Here is an 18,634-nt window from a genome sequence, read left to right on the forward strand (position 1 = left end):
CCAACTTTGTTATTAAAAAGGCATTAGCTTTGACAGGGCTGAGAACCATTTATTCAGTAAGTCAATAAATATCGTTTAGGTGCTATGTACTAGGTACCATTCTAGTTACTTGAGGTATGTCAACAAATAAAACAGAAGTTTACTGCCCTTATGGAACTTACACTCTAATGTGAGTATGGGGAGGCAGATATTAAATAATAAACAAATTAAGTGAATTCTTTGATATATTCAAAAGTGATTTATTATATAAAGTAAAGCAAGATAAAGGATATTGGGGATGCAGGAGAGAGCGTGGGTTGAAATGTTAAATATTGTGATCAGGGTAAGCTTTATTGAGAAGGTGACGTACAAGGAAAGATCTGGAGTGGTAAGAGAATTTTCTGGTGGATTTCTGCGAGAAGAACACTCCAGAAAGAGAGAACAGTTAGGTATAGGCCTCAAGGTGAGTGTGTGCCTGAAGTTTTCAAGAAACACCAAGGATGCTGATGTGTGGCTGGGCTGAAGAGAGTAGGGAGTGGAAGGATTCAGGACTAAGACTGGGTTGGGACAGGCGATAAGGGACTTGTAGGGCATTGCGAGAGCTTTGGCTTTCATGCTGCATGAAATGAGCAGCTGCTGGAGAGTTTTGGGCAAAGAAGTGACACGATCAGGAATAATTTTCAAAGGATTATTCTGGCTGCTCTATCCACAATGGGTCATAGAGAGCAAATGGTAAAAGCGAATAGGCAAGAAGCTATTGCAATAATCCAGGCGAAAAATACTATGGCTTGATCCAGAGTGGTAGCCATGAAAAGTAGAGTGAGAGAGGAATCATGAATCCCAGAGGGCACAGCAGAAGAATTCCAGGGGTTGGGGAGGGCTGCAAAATGGAGAGAGATTATTAGGGGCCGAGAGTTTGGGAGAGATCTGGGTGTCTGGGACTTCTTGAGGCGACTGACATAAACACAGGGATACAGGGGATATTGAAATCAGTTTCAGAGTGAAGAAATATTACAATGGTGGGGGAGGCTGTGAGTGTGGAGAATAGAGATGAGTGTTTGGGTTCCCGGGTTCTGGCGCTGGAGGCGAAGAGGCCTGATACTCAAATGGACTTCTGATCGTGTTGGTGGAACGTCAACAGCCTGGGGAAGGGAGGACTCAGTCTGGGCAGTGCTCACTCATGACTTCTGCAAGGAGAGGACCTGACTTTTGCAGAGCATATAGTATTCTCCACCCTTGACCCTGATCTTTTTGATGGAGTTAACCCTTTTGATGGAGCTTGGGATTTTGGAACAAGCTGGTAATTACTGTAAGTACAAAAGCATATAAACAATATTGATCCAATAAAATGTATATCTACAAGAGGTGGATTATAATTGTAGCAATGGAGGATGCGGTATAGAATTTTGGCAAAGGTCAGTGAAGCTGGGCCATTAAAGTGAGGGGGTGCTCTAGAATTTGGAACAGGAGACAACAAACTATGTTTGTAAGGTGAAGTAAGGAAGCCAGTAGAAGCTGAAACATGAGAATTCAGAGCAGGTGGGATAATTGATGGAATAACATTCAAGAGAAGATAGAACTATGAACTGTTTATTCTTGGAAGGAAGGTGGAACAGTATTTCCTGTCAGAAATGAAATACAATAGAATGATTCCAGAAAATTCTAGAGATAAGAAGATGCAACATTGTAAAATCCTATTTATTGTGAAAAACTAAGTATCTGGTAAAATATTAAAACAACCAGAAATTAGTAACAAAAAGTGAGAATTTCCAATAATTCCAATAAGTGATAATTCCTAGAATTATCCCTGTTGAATGTTTGGTACATAGGGTCTAAATTTTTTTCCTGTGAATTAGATTTTTTTGTAAATGTTACATGAGGAGCTAAAATATTAGTATTTTTTTCTTTGCAGGCTATAGGATTTTAATCAGTATTTATTGAGAATCTATTATATACCAGATATTATCATCAATCTTTTTAAGTCATGTTATTCACATCCTCTAAATGTATCATATTTTTTCTCTTTTTGACTTTTCAAGAATGACAAAAGAAATTGCTGAAATCTCCTCACTTCTTTAAAACTTTTTCCTTTTATTTCTTGAAGTTTTGAATTTTGTATTTTAATACTATATTATTTGATACACAAGATTCATACTATAATCACTTTACTGTGATTAGTATGTTTTGCCATTATAGAGATTATAAATTGTCTGTCAATTTAATCATTTAAAAAAGTTTATTTTAACCCCCTTTAAAATTATTTTAATTAGATATGTTTAATTTTATCTGTTGTGTCTGTTTGTATTTTGAGTCCTCATTGTTTCTTTGTTTTCTCTCTTGCTTTATGATCTATTTTGTTTGTTTTTGTTTTATTTTATTATTTTTATCTTCCTCGGTATATGTTATCTATTGCTGTGTAAAGAACCACCTCACAACTTAGCAGCTTAAAACAACACACATTTTTTACCTTGTACTTACTGTAGGTCAGGAATCCGGGCATGGCTTAGCTGAGCCCTCTGCTTCAGAGTGTTCAAAAGCTATAGTCAAGACTGGACTAAGATCTTTTCTCTGCTGAAGGCCAGACTTGAGGGAGGATCTGCTTTCAAGCTCATCCATCTGGTTATTGGCAGGATTTAGTTCCTCAGGATCCCTCGGGAGCCTCAGGTTCCTGCCATGTAGGCCTTTCTATAGGGCCACTCACAACTTTATCACAGTCTGTAGAAGAGTCAGAGAAGCACTGTAAGCAAACCAGAAGTAATAGTCATTTATAGCTTAATTTCAGGAGTGAAATCCATCATTTTGCCACATACCCTTTGTTAGAGTCAAGCCATTATGTCCAACCAACACATAAGGTCATGAATAGCAGGAGGCAGAAACCACAGGGAGCCACTCTAGAATGCCACCTACCATACTCAAGCAGTTTGACATTGTACATTTTAATAATATGTTTACATTTATATTTGTTAAGTCACCTTAGAAATAAAATGATGAAAGATGATTAATTGATCTGTTTAGGCTATCTTCTTCTTTCCCTACCTTTTTATTAATTTGGAGAACAAATATTTTTGTTCCAGTCTATTATCATCAGAATATTATTCTTTTTTTTTAATATTTTATTTATTTATTTTTTTAGAGAGGGAAGGGAGGGGGGGAGAGAGAGAGAGAGAGAGAGAGAGAGAGAGAGAGAGAGAGAGAGAAACATCAATGTGCGGTTGCTGGGGGTTATGGCCTGCAACCCAGGAATGTACCCTGGCTGGGAATCGAACCTGGGACACTTTGGTTCCCAGCCTGCGCTCAATCCACTGAGCTACGCCAGCCAGGGCTAGAATATTATTCTTTACATCATGTAATTTTTTAAGCATGATGACAATTATATTTCATTTTTGTGACTCAGAACACCAGTTATTTAAATACAATTTTAGGTATAAATAGATTCAAAGCTCATTGCCAGACTTTTTGTACCTCATGAGTTTTTCATTCATGAATTCGTTATTATTATTATTTATCTGCTCAGTGTCTTGAATTTTTTCCTGATAAAATTTTCAGAAGTGCCTACATTATGTTTTTTTTTCAGTTCTTGCATATTTGAGAATTTCTTTCTCTTACCATTGTACGTGAAGGATGATTAGACCAGGTATAGAATTTCCCTGCTTCAACATTCATTAACCACTATTGCATTTTCTTCTAGCATCTAACACTGCTTGGAATATGTCCAATTTCTTTGTCTTCAAAGATGGCCTTTTTCCCCCTGCCTAGGTAACTATAAGATTTTTTTTAATCCTTGAAATTCTAAAAAAATAGTTCTTATTAAATTTTCTTGGGATGTAGTGAGCCCTTTCAAAATGTAATTTTAAGATCTGCTTTACTTCAGAAAATTCTATTATGTAAATTTTTTCAGCTCCATATATTCATTTTCATCTTCAAAGACAGCAGTCACTCTCATGTCACTTCTCCATTGTCTGTTGGCCATGTCTTTCATCTGCTCTCTGATCACCTTCATTCTACACCAATTTCTAGTAAATTCTATGTGATTTTTTTCAGTAGCTTTATTAGTGGCAGAAAAATGGCGCCAGGTGTTAGCCTCAGTTCAGCAACCTCAGTTCTTGAGTTCTGGCTAAGAGAAGAATTCGCAGCCAAGACTCAAATTATAAGAGAAAGTTTACTTAGAAAGTCACAGAGGCAGAAGAAGTGAGCCATAGAAGAAATGGGCTCAGGAAACAAATTGCAGCCAAAAAAAAGGGTCCCTGGAACTTGGGGAAAGGGCAGAGAGAGAGAGAAGGTGTGGGGAGAATTTTTGTAAGACTTAGTTCTAAAGAAAATATGGGTCTGGGTTCTTAATGAATTCAGTAAATACAATAGTGATATTCATTATGCTTTTTCTTATGGCATTGGTTAATGAAAGGTGTGAACCTGGCATCCAAACATAGTCCAGAGAAAGCAAATTCCTGTGGTTCTAAGACAGTATGATGTACGCCTGTTTGGAAGCTACAGTCTTCTCTAGAAGGAATGAATAGTGTTATTGAGTGGAATTGTGTCCACCCGAAAGGTATGTTGAAGTCCTAATCCCCAGTACATTAGAATGTGACTTTATTTGGAAATAAAATCATTGCAGATATAATTAGCTAAAATGAGATCATAATGGAATAGGGGGTGGTCCCTAACCTCATGGACTGGTGTTCTTGTGAGAAGAGTGAGACACAGGGAGGAAGATGCTATGTGAAGACACACAGACACACAACGGGAAGACAGAGGGTAAGAGCGGAATGAGGCTGCCTGAAGCCAAAGCACATCTGGGGCCACAAGAAGCTGAAAGAGCCAGTGAAGGATCCTCCCCTGTACATGCCAGAGGGAGGCTGGCTCTGCCACTACCTTGATTTCAGACTTCTGGCCTCCAGGCTGCGAGAGAATAAATTTCTGTTGTTTTGAGGCACGCAGTCTCTTGTACTTGATTGTGGCTGCCTTTGGAAACTAACAGGTAGACTGCATTTTGTTCAACAATGTTTTATATGTTATCCTCTCAACCAAGATTTGATATGTGCTATACAGTAAAAAGTTTGATAAGGGACCAATGAGGTTTTATGTGCTGAGGATGTATCCATATAGTTTAATGAAAAAACTATAAATATTGTCAAGGTAAATGTTTCTTGTGAACATTGCCATCCTTAAGATTCACACCTGGAATGCAGTCCATCACGCCCACATGTATGAGGGGCCAAGTATGTACTTGAAAACAAATCCAGGCATTATACTTTTGTATGTAAGAGTATGGGCTCTGTTTTATCATAGGAAACAAATGAACATTGCTGAGATGATTTCATCTAGAAAGTTTACAAAGCAGGTGATATCTGTCCTTTACTGCAGTCATTGAATTGACATGATCACAAGCCACAAATGAGTTAGAAAATGCAGGATAATGTTAGTATAGTTTATAAGCTAGGATTTATAACAAGAGTAGATAGAAGATCGAATTGTCTGCTGAAACTGCCCCTAATATTGAAAACTCATCATTGGAATATAGGATACCTGCCCTCATGTTCTCTATAGTGGGAAGGATGTATATACAGATTTTCCTTCCCATCTTAATTTCTTCCTGTCCAGAGATTTTTATTGCCAAGCAGATGGTATTAAGAAGCAAAAGTTTGTACAGTTTCATCCCCTTATCTAAAGGTCAAACTTTTGGACACTCTCCAAACACAACAGCAGTGTAGAGATACAGAAAAACAGGGGCAAGTCTCTGAGAATTAGAAATAATCATAAACCCTGAATTAAATTTATGAAGTTTGCAGTAGCCATATGGCCAATTGGAGACAGACTCAGTGACAGGAGAAAAATGCATTAAGCAGCAGATACAGGCAGATGACAAGGGCTTACTTACAGTAATGATGGTGTATAGTGAGAGTGGGGCCCGTACTGATAGCAGGACCCAGAGTTAGACATCCAGAGGAAGAGAAAGATCCAGTGGTAAGTTCTTATTTCCTAAGGAATAAGCACTTTGAAATAATAAAAATGTTAAGTAAAAATATATAGAAGATTTCTCTTACTGTGAAGTACTTAACATGAGTGATAAAATATATATATATAAACTTTAAAGTTCTTTTGAATAAATTTAAAAATAAATTGAGTGTTTCTAATATGTTATAATATATTATAAAGAAATTTAAGATGTGAGGAAGGAGAAACTGTAAAATATCCAGTATATTTGCAAAATAACAAAATACAAGGAGAGACCCCCCCCCAAACCCGGAATTATCTTCTGGAGGGTGCACCCTTTGTAGTTGAGGCTTCCTCTGCTAGGTGAGTGTTCTCACAGCCCATCTGTATCAGTGTGCCAGCTGGCATTGTTTTGAGAAGTGGTGCTAAGCTTCAGTGAATTTTTTTGAAGACTCAACACATTTGCCCATTTCATCATGGGTGATTTACAAGCCCACGCCATGCTGAGTGTTCAGCAGTTTTTGACCCAAAACAACATGACCCCAGTGCCCCACCCTCCCTATTCACCTGCTCTCACCCCAAGCAACTTTTTGTGTGTGTGTTGGTTTCCCCGACTAAAAAAAGTCCTCAAAGGGAAACATTTTGTCAATGTGGGAGAGGTGAAACAAAAAATGGCAGAAGCACTAAAAGTCATCAAAATCAACAAGTTCAAAAATGGCTTGAGCAGCGGAAAAAAAGTCTGAATAGGAGTATTGCTTCAGATGGAGAGAACTTTGAAGGTGACTGAAGTTTAAACATGTAAGAATAAATACATATTTTTTTTATAAATAAATTCTGGGCCTTTTGGGGCCCCCCTTCATAGAACTTCTAAAAATGAAAAGATTGAAGTAAAAAACCCAGTAGAAAAATGAGCAGCAGAAAAGACTGCAGCGGAAGAAAGAGTTAGGGAGCAGTGAGCATAGGTTGGAGGACCTTACACAGAGTGCAGCACAGAGAGACAGCCATCTATTCCCTAAACCCTTCTTTACTCTGTCACATGGACTCTTTTCCAAACCATGCATAATAGTGTTTCACACCACCAAGCCTTAGCACACTCTGCTTTCTCTGCCCAGAGATGCTCTGCCTACCTTCTCCTGGCTAACCCCTATGCAACCTTCTAACTTCTGAAACTTCACTTCATATCCACTTCCAGTATTGGTTTAGAAGCCTACCCTATGCTCTTCAGTAACACCCCATGCTTTTATTATATCGCAGAGCTAATGGCACTGCATTGTAAACTTTAGTTATACTTGAATGTCTCTCCTCAAGTAGTCTGTGGTGATAGTAATAAATGTTACTTATGGAGCAGCCCTACTAAATTTACATACACTGTTTCTAAGTCCCAGTATAATTTCAAAGGTATCCATCTTCAGCTGCCTTTTAAGGTTGAGGAAACTGAGGTTTAGAGAGTGAGTTAGCAAGTCTGTGCTCATACCATTATAATGGCAGCTTCATGCGCACATCTGGTTCCATAATGTCTCCCAGCACCTGGCTTTAGTGCAGACGCTGTCCTCGTTGGATGGATGTGGATGGATGGCTGGCCGGGATTGCCAGAGATCCAGGATTAGAAGATAAAAAAACAAAACCAAATTTGAAGTCACAGTGCAAAGACTTGACACTTAGGTTCTGCCTCGGCCTCTACCTAGCTGCCAAGACAGGAGAGTTCCCCAATGCCGAGCATGTCGTGTCCAGAGGTGATTACTATTGCAAATGGGCTACTGGGTAGGGGAAGATCTTGGCCCTAGAGGCTGCAGATCAGCAGGGAACACTGAGTTTAACCCAGAGGCAGGGTGCCCATTAGTGAATGTTTTCTTTGGGGAAGAACTATGTTGTCACGCAATTTTTATCTTAGTTCCTCAGATGGGGAGATAGTGACTCGCTATCTCTGTGTGCAGCTGTGACCAGAGACTGATGCAGGCTCCGTCTCAGTGCAAGTGCCTGCACACCACCTGCCTTTAGTTTTGTGACCAGTGCTGCTGTTTTCTGAAAATAGAAGCTGATACTGCCTCTGACTCAGCCCCTTTCATCTCAGGTTCTTTTTGGTACATTTGTCCTAAATGTATCAACCCATCTCTGATTCTTTGCTACATGTCAGATTTGTAAAATTTGTTTAATTGGTGAGTTATGACTGAGACATTTAAGCTTTCTTTTATTAATTTCTGGAAGTTGGTGTCATGTGAATCAGAAGAAATATATGCCTTTTTCTGTCTTGCTTCCCTAACGATATTCAAGGTCATGGCACCTCCTTAAACTGAGCCCTTCGAACAAGGTTATAGAGTCTGTTAAGGCCACCGCCCTGGAGTTTATCCCACCTCAGTTGGAGGGGTGGGGCAGGGGGAAGTTGAGGTTCCACGGCTTCCTGGTCCCTCTGAACTTCCTCTCCAAGAGCTCCTCTCCACCCTCTCCTTTAATACCTGCTTTTTCAGTGACTGTTCAGCAAGGTCTTCGCCGCATCCATGTAATTGGAAGTGGTAATGCCCCAGGTTCTGAGTGCTTGCAAAGGCCCCCTCTGTGTTTTAGCCCATGGGTCCCCAGTCTCCACTCCTCACCTCTGCAAAGACACCCCAAGTATGACTCTACTTCCCCTGTCCCCACCTTCTCCACCCCCAAAGTGTGAGACAAACAGCAATGATCACTTTTCAGCTCTTTTTGTATTTTAATCAACTGTTTAGGCTCTGGGCATTTAGTTGCCCTATGATGCAAACTTATCTTAGACTTAGTTTTGTGTAACTAAGTTTATTTCTCTCAGTCAACCTAGTGTTGATTGCCTTAACAACAGTACCATTTCCATTTTGTGCCTCTAACTCTGACAGGAAAATCAGAGAGATGGGATACATTCAGTGACTTTCTTTCATTTCCTTTTTTACATTAAGTATTTTTATTATGAAAGTAATACATGTTCATTATCAGAAAACAGTGCAGAGCTGTACAAATTTCCCAATCTCATTTCCCGCTAATAGGGTGGTAAGTGTTCTTCCAGTGATTCTCCAGGCATTTACCAAAAATAAAATAAAGTAAATAAGAACAAAGTAAAATCACACACACACAAAATGCACTTTATATACACAAATAGAATGCTACCAAAGATACTTTTCTGCAATTTGACTTTTTTCATTTAATAATTACTGTGATTATTTTCTATGTCAGTGTATTTTTTTGTCCGCCATAATTTGCAATACTTACAGAATAGTGTTTGTTACTACAAACATACTGGTTTCAAGTTACAGAAACCCAACTCAAACCATCCCAAGTCCACAAAGAGAATGTACTGGTTTACAGGAGTGGGGGAAAGGAAGGCAGGCTGGCCTCAAGAAGGAATACGCTCAGGGGCTCAGTGGTGTCTTCAGGGTACCTCCTCCTTCCATTTCACAGCACCGATGCTCTGTTTTGGCCTCATTCTCTTCCAGAGCAAAGCAAACTTGCTTATTCCATGCAGTCACCCCTGCTGACACTTTCAGGCTTGCATTACCCCACACCAACCAGCCTCAGTGCTCAGCCTCTCTAAACTGCCCCTCTGTCATGTGAGCAGACGTTCCCGTCCGGCTCATACCCTTCCCAAAGGGCGGCAGGTGGGCAGGTGTAGGCTCCCTTCCAGTGGCGTAAATGATCCGTTGTAGGTGTGCTTAACAGACAGGCCAAGGCCCTCCCGACTTTTAACCAAGGCAGGTGTTTTTATTCCTAAGAGAGGTCTAAAATGGGGTGTTCTTCCTATGCAGGTTTGTTGGTCGTACAATTTGGAGAGGCCCTCTTTAAGGAAAAGAAAATCAAAGCACAAGTTCAAAATTAAGCAGAGGACCTTGGAAGGGGCCATGCAAGTGAAGGCTCTAAAGTTTGAATTTCACCACAGTCACGGCAGGGCTGCCTCTGGGCAGCGTTCCTGTCCTGGCGCAGACCGAAAGAGCTTCCTTGCTCAGGTCGTCTGTACCTCCCTTCCACATGCGTCAGGTGAACTGAACTGGTGCACATGGAGAGAAAAACATCGCGGAAAGAGAGGGTTTTGGCCTAGAGGAGTCTGAAGCCAAATTTTTAACCATAACATGAAGGCATAGACTGTTTGTTGGTGAGTTTTCTTGTTATTCTCCATCTCCCCTGAAATTGTAGAAAGCAACACATTTCCCTCTCAATCCACCTCCCGTTGCTTTTCTGACTGCATCTCCTACTATTTTCCTCCTTGCCGCTCCTCTTCATTCTCACTGGTCCTCTCTGAGCCCACCTGGCACGCTCTCACCTTAGGGTCTCTGATTGGGGTTCCTTTTTCCTGAATGCTGTTTTTATGTGTGTGTATTTGTGTTACAGAGAAAGTCATGTGGGTACTTTGGCCAAGTGATTTAAACTGATGAAAACATAATGTTTTTCCCTCCGTCTCTTTCTTGCCTCCTCTCTTTCTCTCATACCCCATCACTGTTGGCTTCATCTTCAAAATATGTTCTGAGTTCAATCAGTTCTCCCAGCTCCATCATTACCCTTGGGGGTGGGGAGAGCTACCACCACCTTAGATTACCACCATAGCCTCCCATCTGGTTTCCCTGCTTCTCCCCGCAGCCCACCATGGGCTGTGTCAACACAGCAACCAATGCAGTGCCTCAAAATATAAGTCAGATCATGTCACTCCTCTGCTCAGAAACCTCTCATGGCTCCCTCCTCTTCCAGGGTAAAAGCCAGTGTCGTCACAAAGGCCTATATAGTTCTACAGCTATGCTGTCCAAGGAGGTAGCCACTGGCTGCAGGGGGTGGCAAAGCACTGAAGGCCTGGTTGGCCTAAACTGAGATGTAAAATACCCACTGAATTTTGAAGAATTCGTTTGGAAAAAAAGAATGTAAAGAATGGTGGTTGCCAAAGGTGGGGGCTGGGCAGTGGGGAAAAGGAGTGAAGGTGGCCAAAAGGTACAAACATCTAATTATAAGATAAATAAGTTCTGGGCTGTAGTATACAGCAGGGCAACTATGGTTAACAATACTGTAGTGTGTATTTGAAAGTTGCTAAGAGAGTAGATCTTAAAACTTTTCATCACAAGAAAAAAATGTAACTATGTGAGGTGATGGATATTAACTGAACTTATTGTGTTAATTATTTTGTACATCTATCAAATCATTATGTGGTGTATCTTAAATGAATACAATGCTGTATGTCAATTTTATGTCAATAAAACTGAAAAAATTCTTAACAATTTTTCTATTGGTTATATATTCAAATTATAATGTTTTACCTATATTGGAAAAATAAAACATTAAAAGTTAATTTCATGAGTTTCTATGTACTTTTTAATATGGCTAATAGAAACATTTTAAATTATATATGTGCTCATGTTTCTGCTTGCATTATATTTCTGTTGGACAGTACGGGTCTACAGTATCCAGTCCCTCCCTAAAACCTTTCTTGATCTTGTCCTCTGCTCACTCCTGTTCTCATTTACTCCAGTCCAGCCACATGGGCTTTCTTGCTGTCTTTTTTAACACAGGAGTATACCAGGCATCCCCCTGCCTCAGGACTTTTGCACCTGCTATTTCCACTCCTAGAAAACTTTCCCTCCAGTTACCTGGATTATTTGTACTTTTTAAAAAATATTTTCTTTATTTATTTTTAGAGGGAGGAGAAGGGAAGGAGAAAAAGAGGGAGAGAAACATCAATGTGTGGTTGCCCCTACTGGGGGCCTGGTCTGCAAACCAAGCATATGCCCTGACTGGGGATTGAACCCACGACCCTTTGATTCTCAGGTCTGCACTCAATCCACTGAGGAACACCAGCCAGGGCAGATTATTTCTTCTTTATTTTCTCAGGACTTTATTCCAACTTCACCTTCTCCACAAAGCTTATTTTGGAAACCCTAGTGAAAATTGAATTCTTCATCCACTTCCACTCCTGTTTCACTGAACCCTTTTTCTAATTCATTTTCCCCCATAATGTTTGTCACCATGAAACATACTATATATATTTTTTGTATTTATTTTGTTTTGATTGTTATTTAACTTCCCCTCTAGAACACAAGAAGGCAGGGAATTTTCGTTTAAAGCTGTGCTTCCAGCATCTGGAACTATGTTTGGAACATAGTAAGTGCTCAAGAAATATTTACTGAATAAATACTGAATGAGTTTTAATCAATGACTTAATTATACAGGTAAACTGAGGATAAGTGGCTTTTTCAGGTCTTACTGTGCAACTAGTAGGTGAGTGAAATAAGCTGTACAGGTAGACGACCTATTAAGCATTTCTTCAGGGAGACTGCACTCTGGTCGCAGGACAGCTCTCTTCCTTCTGTATTGGTTTAAACCCCAGCCTACATGAAAAATCATTCTCTGGATGCCATCCTAATATCATCGCCATACTTGTAGTTACTATTTTGGGGGTGCTTGCTGTATACCACACTGTGCTCTGCACCTTACATGCATTTATTTTATTTCCTCTTTGAGATATGTAATGTTATTATTTCCTTTTTATAGATGAGGAAACTGAAATAGGTAGTACTATTACTCCATTATACAGATGAGGAAATAGACTGAGCTAGGGGAGCTAGGGGAAATGATGTCACTCAAGGCTATACAGTGAGCACATGATGGACACAGGTCTCAAACCCAGATCTTTGGACAGCAGACACTGTGTTGTAATGGAAAAGCCACGTACACTGTGCTTCATAGAATTAGGGACACTTTCCAGCAGAGTCGGGATGAGGTGGAGGAACGATCTGCAGCCCAGCTGATGTTGCAGACAGCAAACAAATAAAGCAGGAACAAAGTTGGGAAGCCGCACATGCAGTGGAGAAAGAGTCAAAAGTCCTCTTTCTGTCAGATCAGTAGAGATTTTGGCATACTGGCAATGTTTGCTAACTTCTTCCTGAGACTCTTTCAATTTTTTGCTATTTCTGAAGAAAAAAATGTGAGGAATTGCTTTCATTCATTTAAAAGAAAAAACAAATTGCTCATTTTCTTGTCACAGGAAAATATAGCATCCTGGATCAGCCAGATGGCCTTTCAAGCTTCAGACTGATGCAGAGGGCGTTTTTCCCCTGTGCAGTTTTCATTAGAAAGGAGAAAGGGAAGTGGGTGGATGAAAGATGTCACACAGATCATGTCTTTTGCTTAAAGAGGGTTCCCATAATGGCGAATAAATTGGTCTGGAAATAGCAATCAGCCATTTCTTTATGTAAAATGCACTTCCTAAAAATGTTCCTCTGTTGAAGGTTATGCAGTGGAATTTAAGAGGAGGTTAGGGAACGGAGGTTGTAGCCACATTTGTCAGTGGCGCCCGGGCTATTCACTGCTCAAACGGACCAACATTTTGCCACCCTGAAGCTACCTTCTTAGGGTATTGACTTTAAGCTGTTTATTAAAAAAACAAAAGACTCAGAAAGAACCTTTGAGCCCCCTCTCCCCCTTTCCATCCAAAAGACTTTTAAAAAACCCAAGCTGTTTCAGGAAGGACATCTTAAGATGTTCATTTTAGCCTAATTTGAGTTATGTCCAATAGGAGGGCTTCAGGCAGGGACCTGGCAGCTAGATCCCCTGTGTCCATCGTTTCTGAGCCTCCTAGCAAGAGTTTGCCTGCACATGTGTGCTCCTCTTCCTCTACCTGTAAATCACCTATTCTCACTCCTGAAATCTATTAACCCATATCCCTCCTTTTTGTGGTCCAAAATGTCATCTGTACCCAATGTTGCCTCACTGTTTTTGAGATTTTCATGCTTTTGAATTCCCTGTGCACATATATTTAAAATTTGATTTTCTCCTATTAATTTGCCTCTGTTAATTTAATTCTTAGTCCAGCTAGATGAGCTGAGACAGTGGGAGAAAAAGTACTATTTTTTGTAGCCCCAACCTGTCCTAGAAAAGAGATATCTAGACCTCAAGCTTCCTGCGATCAGAGTGTGAGAGCGCGGGTCCCCCTGACAGGCCAACGAAACTTCATGGCTTCTCAGCAAAAGGCAGGCTAAATGTAGGCTTTCCCCTTGAAACGCCACAAAAGCAATATGAACAGGGCATGGGGGTTTATGATAGGTTGGTTTGCAACACTCCCACTTTACATTTTATGTGAGTTTCCAAGCAACAGAGCTTATTGAAAGTAGGGAAGCTAGAGATGAGCGCAGAGGGTTTGGCCATGCAGGTGCACCAGACAACTTGGGGCATCAGAGAGCTGTTCGTCCCATGCCCCTGACCTGAACTCCTCCCCACTCCCCTGCCTCGCCACTGCGGTACCCCCAGAACCTGGTGAGCACAGAGTAGCTGTCCAATCAGTACTCATCTCCTTGCTTTCAAGGACACACAAACATACGTCATACCTTTGTATCTTGATTTATTTAGGAACCATCCAATGTTAGTAGGAAATTGATATCATCATTATTTTTTAGGTAAATGAAGCAGTGCAGTATGTGGGGAAGTCTTAAGTTTGGGTTACATTATTACTCAGCTTTGGGGGCATAACTCTCCCTGTTGTGTATAACTCATTGGCCTTAACAGAATTTCTGGTTCTGGTTTGGGGTTTCAAACATTAGCACTTATTAAAATTAATTTGATTAAAACACATCAACTGAGTTTTCTTTCTCAACTAATTTTAAAGCAGAATTATGTTTACTTCCAACTTTCATTTTTCCATTGAATGAAAATGGAAAAATATATTCAATATATATTCAATGAAAGAAAGAAAATTATGAAACTTCTCCAGTCTGGGTTAACAATTTGTGCTTTGGTGACTGTCAATATACTTGTTTGTACTAACATCAAAGGGGCTAACCACACACAAATAGGCTAAGGAAAGCAAAAACTATGTAAAAACTGCCTAACAGGAAACAAATCCACACTCTGGGAGGCCCACGATAATAAAATCAAATGTTGAGCACATGAAGATTTATATGACATGTTAGCATAGTATTACTGCACATTCTATTACTACCAAGTCAGTGACAGGAAATCAATTCAGGGCCAGAAGTCAGTCAGACTGTTGGCAAATCCAGCCTTTAGTTTGAAACTCTTTTGCCACACAGAGACTTTTTAGACTCTGGATGGTCAGCACCTGCTGGACATTAGGATGCTAGAAACGTCGGCTGAGTAACACCTTAGTCACAATTTTCTTTGTGCACAACTTGTCCACGTTTTCTGTGATTGTCTTTCTAATTCTAGTATTATAAACTTTGCCTGCTGAAAAAATCGTTTTATGACATTACTGAAATAGGCATTGCTTGAGCAGTTTTCAGGGAAATAAAATTCCATACATGTATTTCGGGGTGGAATCGGATGTATTTGCATTCTCTCTCTTTTTCAGGGACCCCTCTGGCCCTCTCTGGGGAGAGGAAGCACCTCCTCCCCACAAGTGGTGGGAGTACTCAGGCTGATGAGGTCCAAATGGAACCAGCTCCAGCAGCCCCAGCACCTCACTCTGACTCTAGTTTAACTCTTATCATCTCCCTCCCATTTACCATCTCGTTAGTTCTCCGAGTTTAATAACTCCATGCCAACCGATGGGCTTCCTTCTTCTAGCTTTGTCAATATCCTCTGTCTGTTTTGTCTCCTATCCTTTGATCTGGTGCTTGTTGCAGACACCAGTCTTGGTCACTGACCTCTCCTGGTGATAGGGGACTCAAGAGTTGGAAAATTTTAGTAAATAGTTAATAAACCTAGTAGATAATGTATATATTAAAGCCATTGTTTCAGGAACTGCAGGTATGGCCCACCACTCCCAGGAGAGACAGCCGACCTCCTGGGGCATAGCTGGAGACATCGGAGCCATGGTGTTGCAGGGAGAGACAGACACCGCGGGTCTGAAACAGCTAACCACCCAGGGCAAGAGTGCTGCAGTTTTTAATCTGATTTCCCCTGAATTTCAAAACCCCTTGCTGCACTTTGTTCTCTGTTATAAAAAGGCTGGCTTGGAAGGAAGTGTGAGACAGTCCATTAGGGTACAAACCCGCCATTTTCTTAAACCGCCAGCCATCTGAATAAAATGCCCACAATGATTCAATCCCTGTCTCTGCTTATTGGGTCTGGTATATGACAGGCAGTAGGAACACCACTTTTCCAGTTTCGCTGGGAGTGCTGCTGCAGCAGGCTGTAGACTTGCCTCTCTGAGGACCACCTCAGTGATCACGGAGGAGACCGCAGCCAGCTCCTGGGGTGCTTTAAGGACTTTTTTTGGAGTATTTTAGATTCCAAAAAATTGAGAGGAAAATTGAGAGGAAAGTGTAGAGATTTCCCATCTACGTCCTGCCTCAGTACATGCATATCCTCCTCTGTTAACATTGCCCACCAGAGTGGTACAGTTGTTACAATGGATGAATTGTACTACATGTCTACATTGTAGACACATGTGTCTACATTGACACATCATAATCAAAGTTCATAGCTTACATTAGGGTTCATTCTTGGTGTTGTGCATTCTGTGGGTTTGGACAAATGTATGACAGGTATCATACAGAGTATTTTCACTGCCCTAAAGATCCTCTGCGGATCTTTATCTCTCTCCTTACTAGCTCCTAGCAGCTACCATATCTATAGTTTTGCCTGTTCTAGAATGTTGGAATATAGTTGGAATCATACTGTATGTAGCCTTTCCAGAAAGGCTTCTTTCACTTAATAATATGCACTTAAGCTTCCTCTACATAATTTCATGACTTGATAGCTCATTTCCCTTTAGTGATGAATGATATTCCATTGCCTGGGTGTACCATAATTTATTTATCTATTCACCTATAGAAGGACATAATGGTTGCCTCCAAGTTTTGACAATTATAAATAAAGCTGCCATAAACAGTCACATTCAGGTTTTTCTGTGTACATAACTTTTTACTTCCTTTGGGTAAATATCAAGGAACACAATGACTGGATCATGTGATAAAATATGCATAGCTCTGTAAGAAACTGCCAAACCATGTTTCAAACTGGCTGTACACTTTGCATTCCTGTAACTGAATGCAGGTCCAGCTGCCTGTCACTTTGAAAGCCAATACTTGGGAGGCAGGTGCTGATGTAAAGGAAAGTGGTTTTATTCAAGTGCGGCCACCTGGAAGATGGGGACCTGAGTCTCAAAGCCCATCTTTCCATCTCAGTGCAGGAAGGGGTTTTTATAGGGAGGGAGAGGCACAAGCAGAACAGAGAGACTTGGGGGGGGCTGTGGACTTGCTGGCAGTGTCCTTGGTGGTCCTGATATGGATCTTTAATGTCAACATCCTGGAGCTGGTCTGTACCAGCCAAATGCCTGCAGTTGGGCGACCTGTGTCACCCGAAGTCGTGGTCAAGGCCGTTTCTTGTACAAGCAGGAACTGGAACTGCTGGCACTCACAACATGCTGACAAAGAAACTGTCGGTATGTGAGTTCTTTTTATCAGTTTGTTAGTATATCTTATTCTAATTCCACTTTATAGTAAGTCAGAGTAGTATAAGATTTTTATTCCCTTTTGCATTCCCATCAGCAATGAATGAGAGTTCCTGTTTCTCCACATCTTCACTGGCTTTTGGAGTTGTCAGGGTGCTGAACTTTAGCCATTCTAATTGATATGTAGTGGTATCTCATTTTAATTTGCATTTCTCTGATGATATATGATGTGGAGCATCTTTTCATATGGCTCCCCCCCCCCCCAATACAGGGCTCTTATTGCATCTTTAAAATATCACAGTTAGGTCATAGGAATCATCACCTCCTTAGGTCTAACAAATGACTACAGTCAGCCCCAGTTAGGTGTTTACCTTCCCCCAGGACAGGCGAACTCTGATGGTACCTCAGCACAGTGGCCTTTGAATAACTAGTTTCCCCTGAGGGCAGGCTTTGTTAAAAACAGAGCATCCCACTCTGGTGTATTTCAAAATGGTTCCCTTTTGCCTCTCCCTGCTGAAAACCTGAGGTAATATTTCTCAGATATTTACTGTGAAAACCTGGCCAAGTTCTTGGAGATAAAAATCACAAAAGTGTGCCACCCACTCCCCACCCCCTAAGACTGGTTCCCTAGGAGTTGTTAATTCACAGACTTACCCATGCTGGACCTTCTTTAATTCATTAAGGACAGTCCTGGTTTTCCTCCCCTGGCACTGGAACCCACGGCAGCAACCACTCCCTAGTCTCTGCTCCGTAAATTATGACTCCCTATGCTTGTCTGGCTGCCTCACCAACATTAGGGACAGTAGTTTGCCCTGGGTCTTCCCCTTTCTTTTGAATCTAAGAAGAGTTGTTTCTATTTCAGTGTGTTCAGAGTTTTGTCATCAGGGCAGAGTGGCAATCTTAAAGCTCCTTATAGGCCGAACTATGAAGAGGACCAAAGTTTGGCAGTCCACATATGCTTTTGGGTATATTGATTCTGAACTTCTTATTAAGAAACAAAAGACTCAGAATCTCTTATCTGCTTAAAGCGGTTCATATGCAAACACCTACATAAAGGAAAGGAGCATCACTTTAGCACCATAATATAGCAGACAATTATAATTGCCTGCTAAATGTAGCAGACAAGGAGAAAATCTACCAAAGCCTATTTGAACTTCCCTATATCCCATTGTTTCTGGTGGCCCAGCAAGAATTTATCATGTTTGCTCTTTCTCCTCTACCTGTAAATTGCCTGCTTTCCCTTTGAAATCTCAGATTCCTGCCTCCTTCTGTTTTGTCCAAAATGGCACTCTCACCTGCTCAAGGCATCTTCAGTTCCCAATATCTTATGATATCCCTGCATATATTCATGATACATTTTGGACTTTTTCTCCTGTTAATCTGTCTTAT

The sequence above is a fragment of the Phyllostomus hastatus genome, unplaced genomic scaffold (assembly GCF_019186645.2).
Source record: "Phyllostomus hastatus isolate PE091 unplaced genomic scaffold, TTU_PhHast_1.1 phas_contig_209, whole genome shotgun sequence".
Taxonomy (NCBI): domain Eukaryota; kingdom Metazoa; phylum Chordata; class Mammalia; order Chiroptera; family Phyllostomidae; genus Phyllostomus; species Phyllostomus hastatus.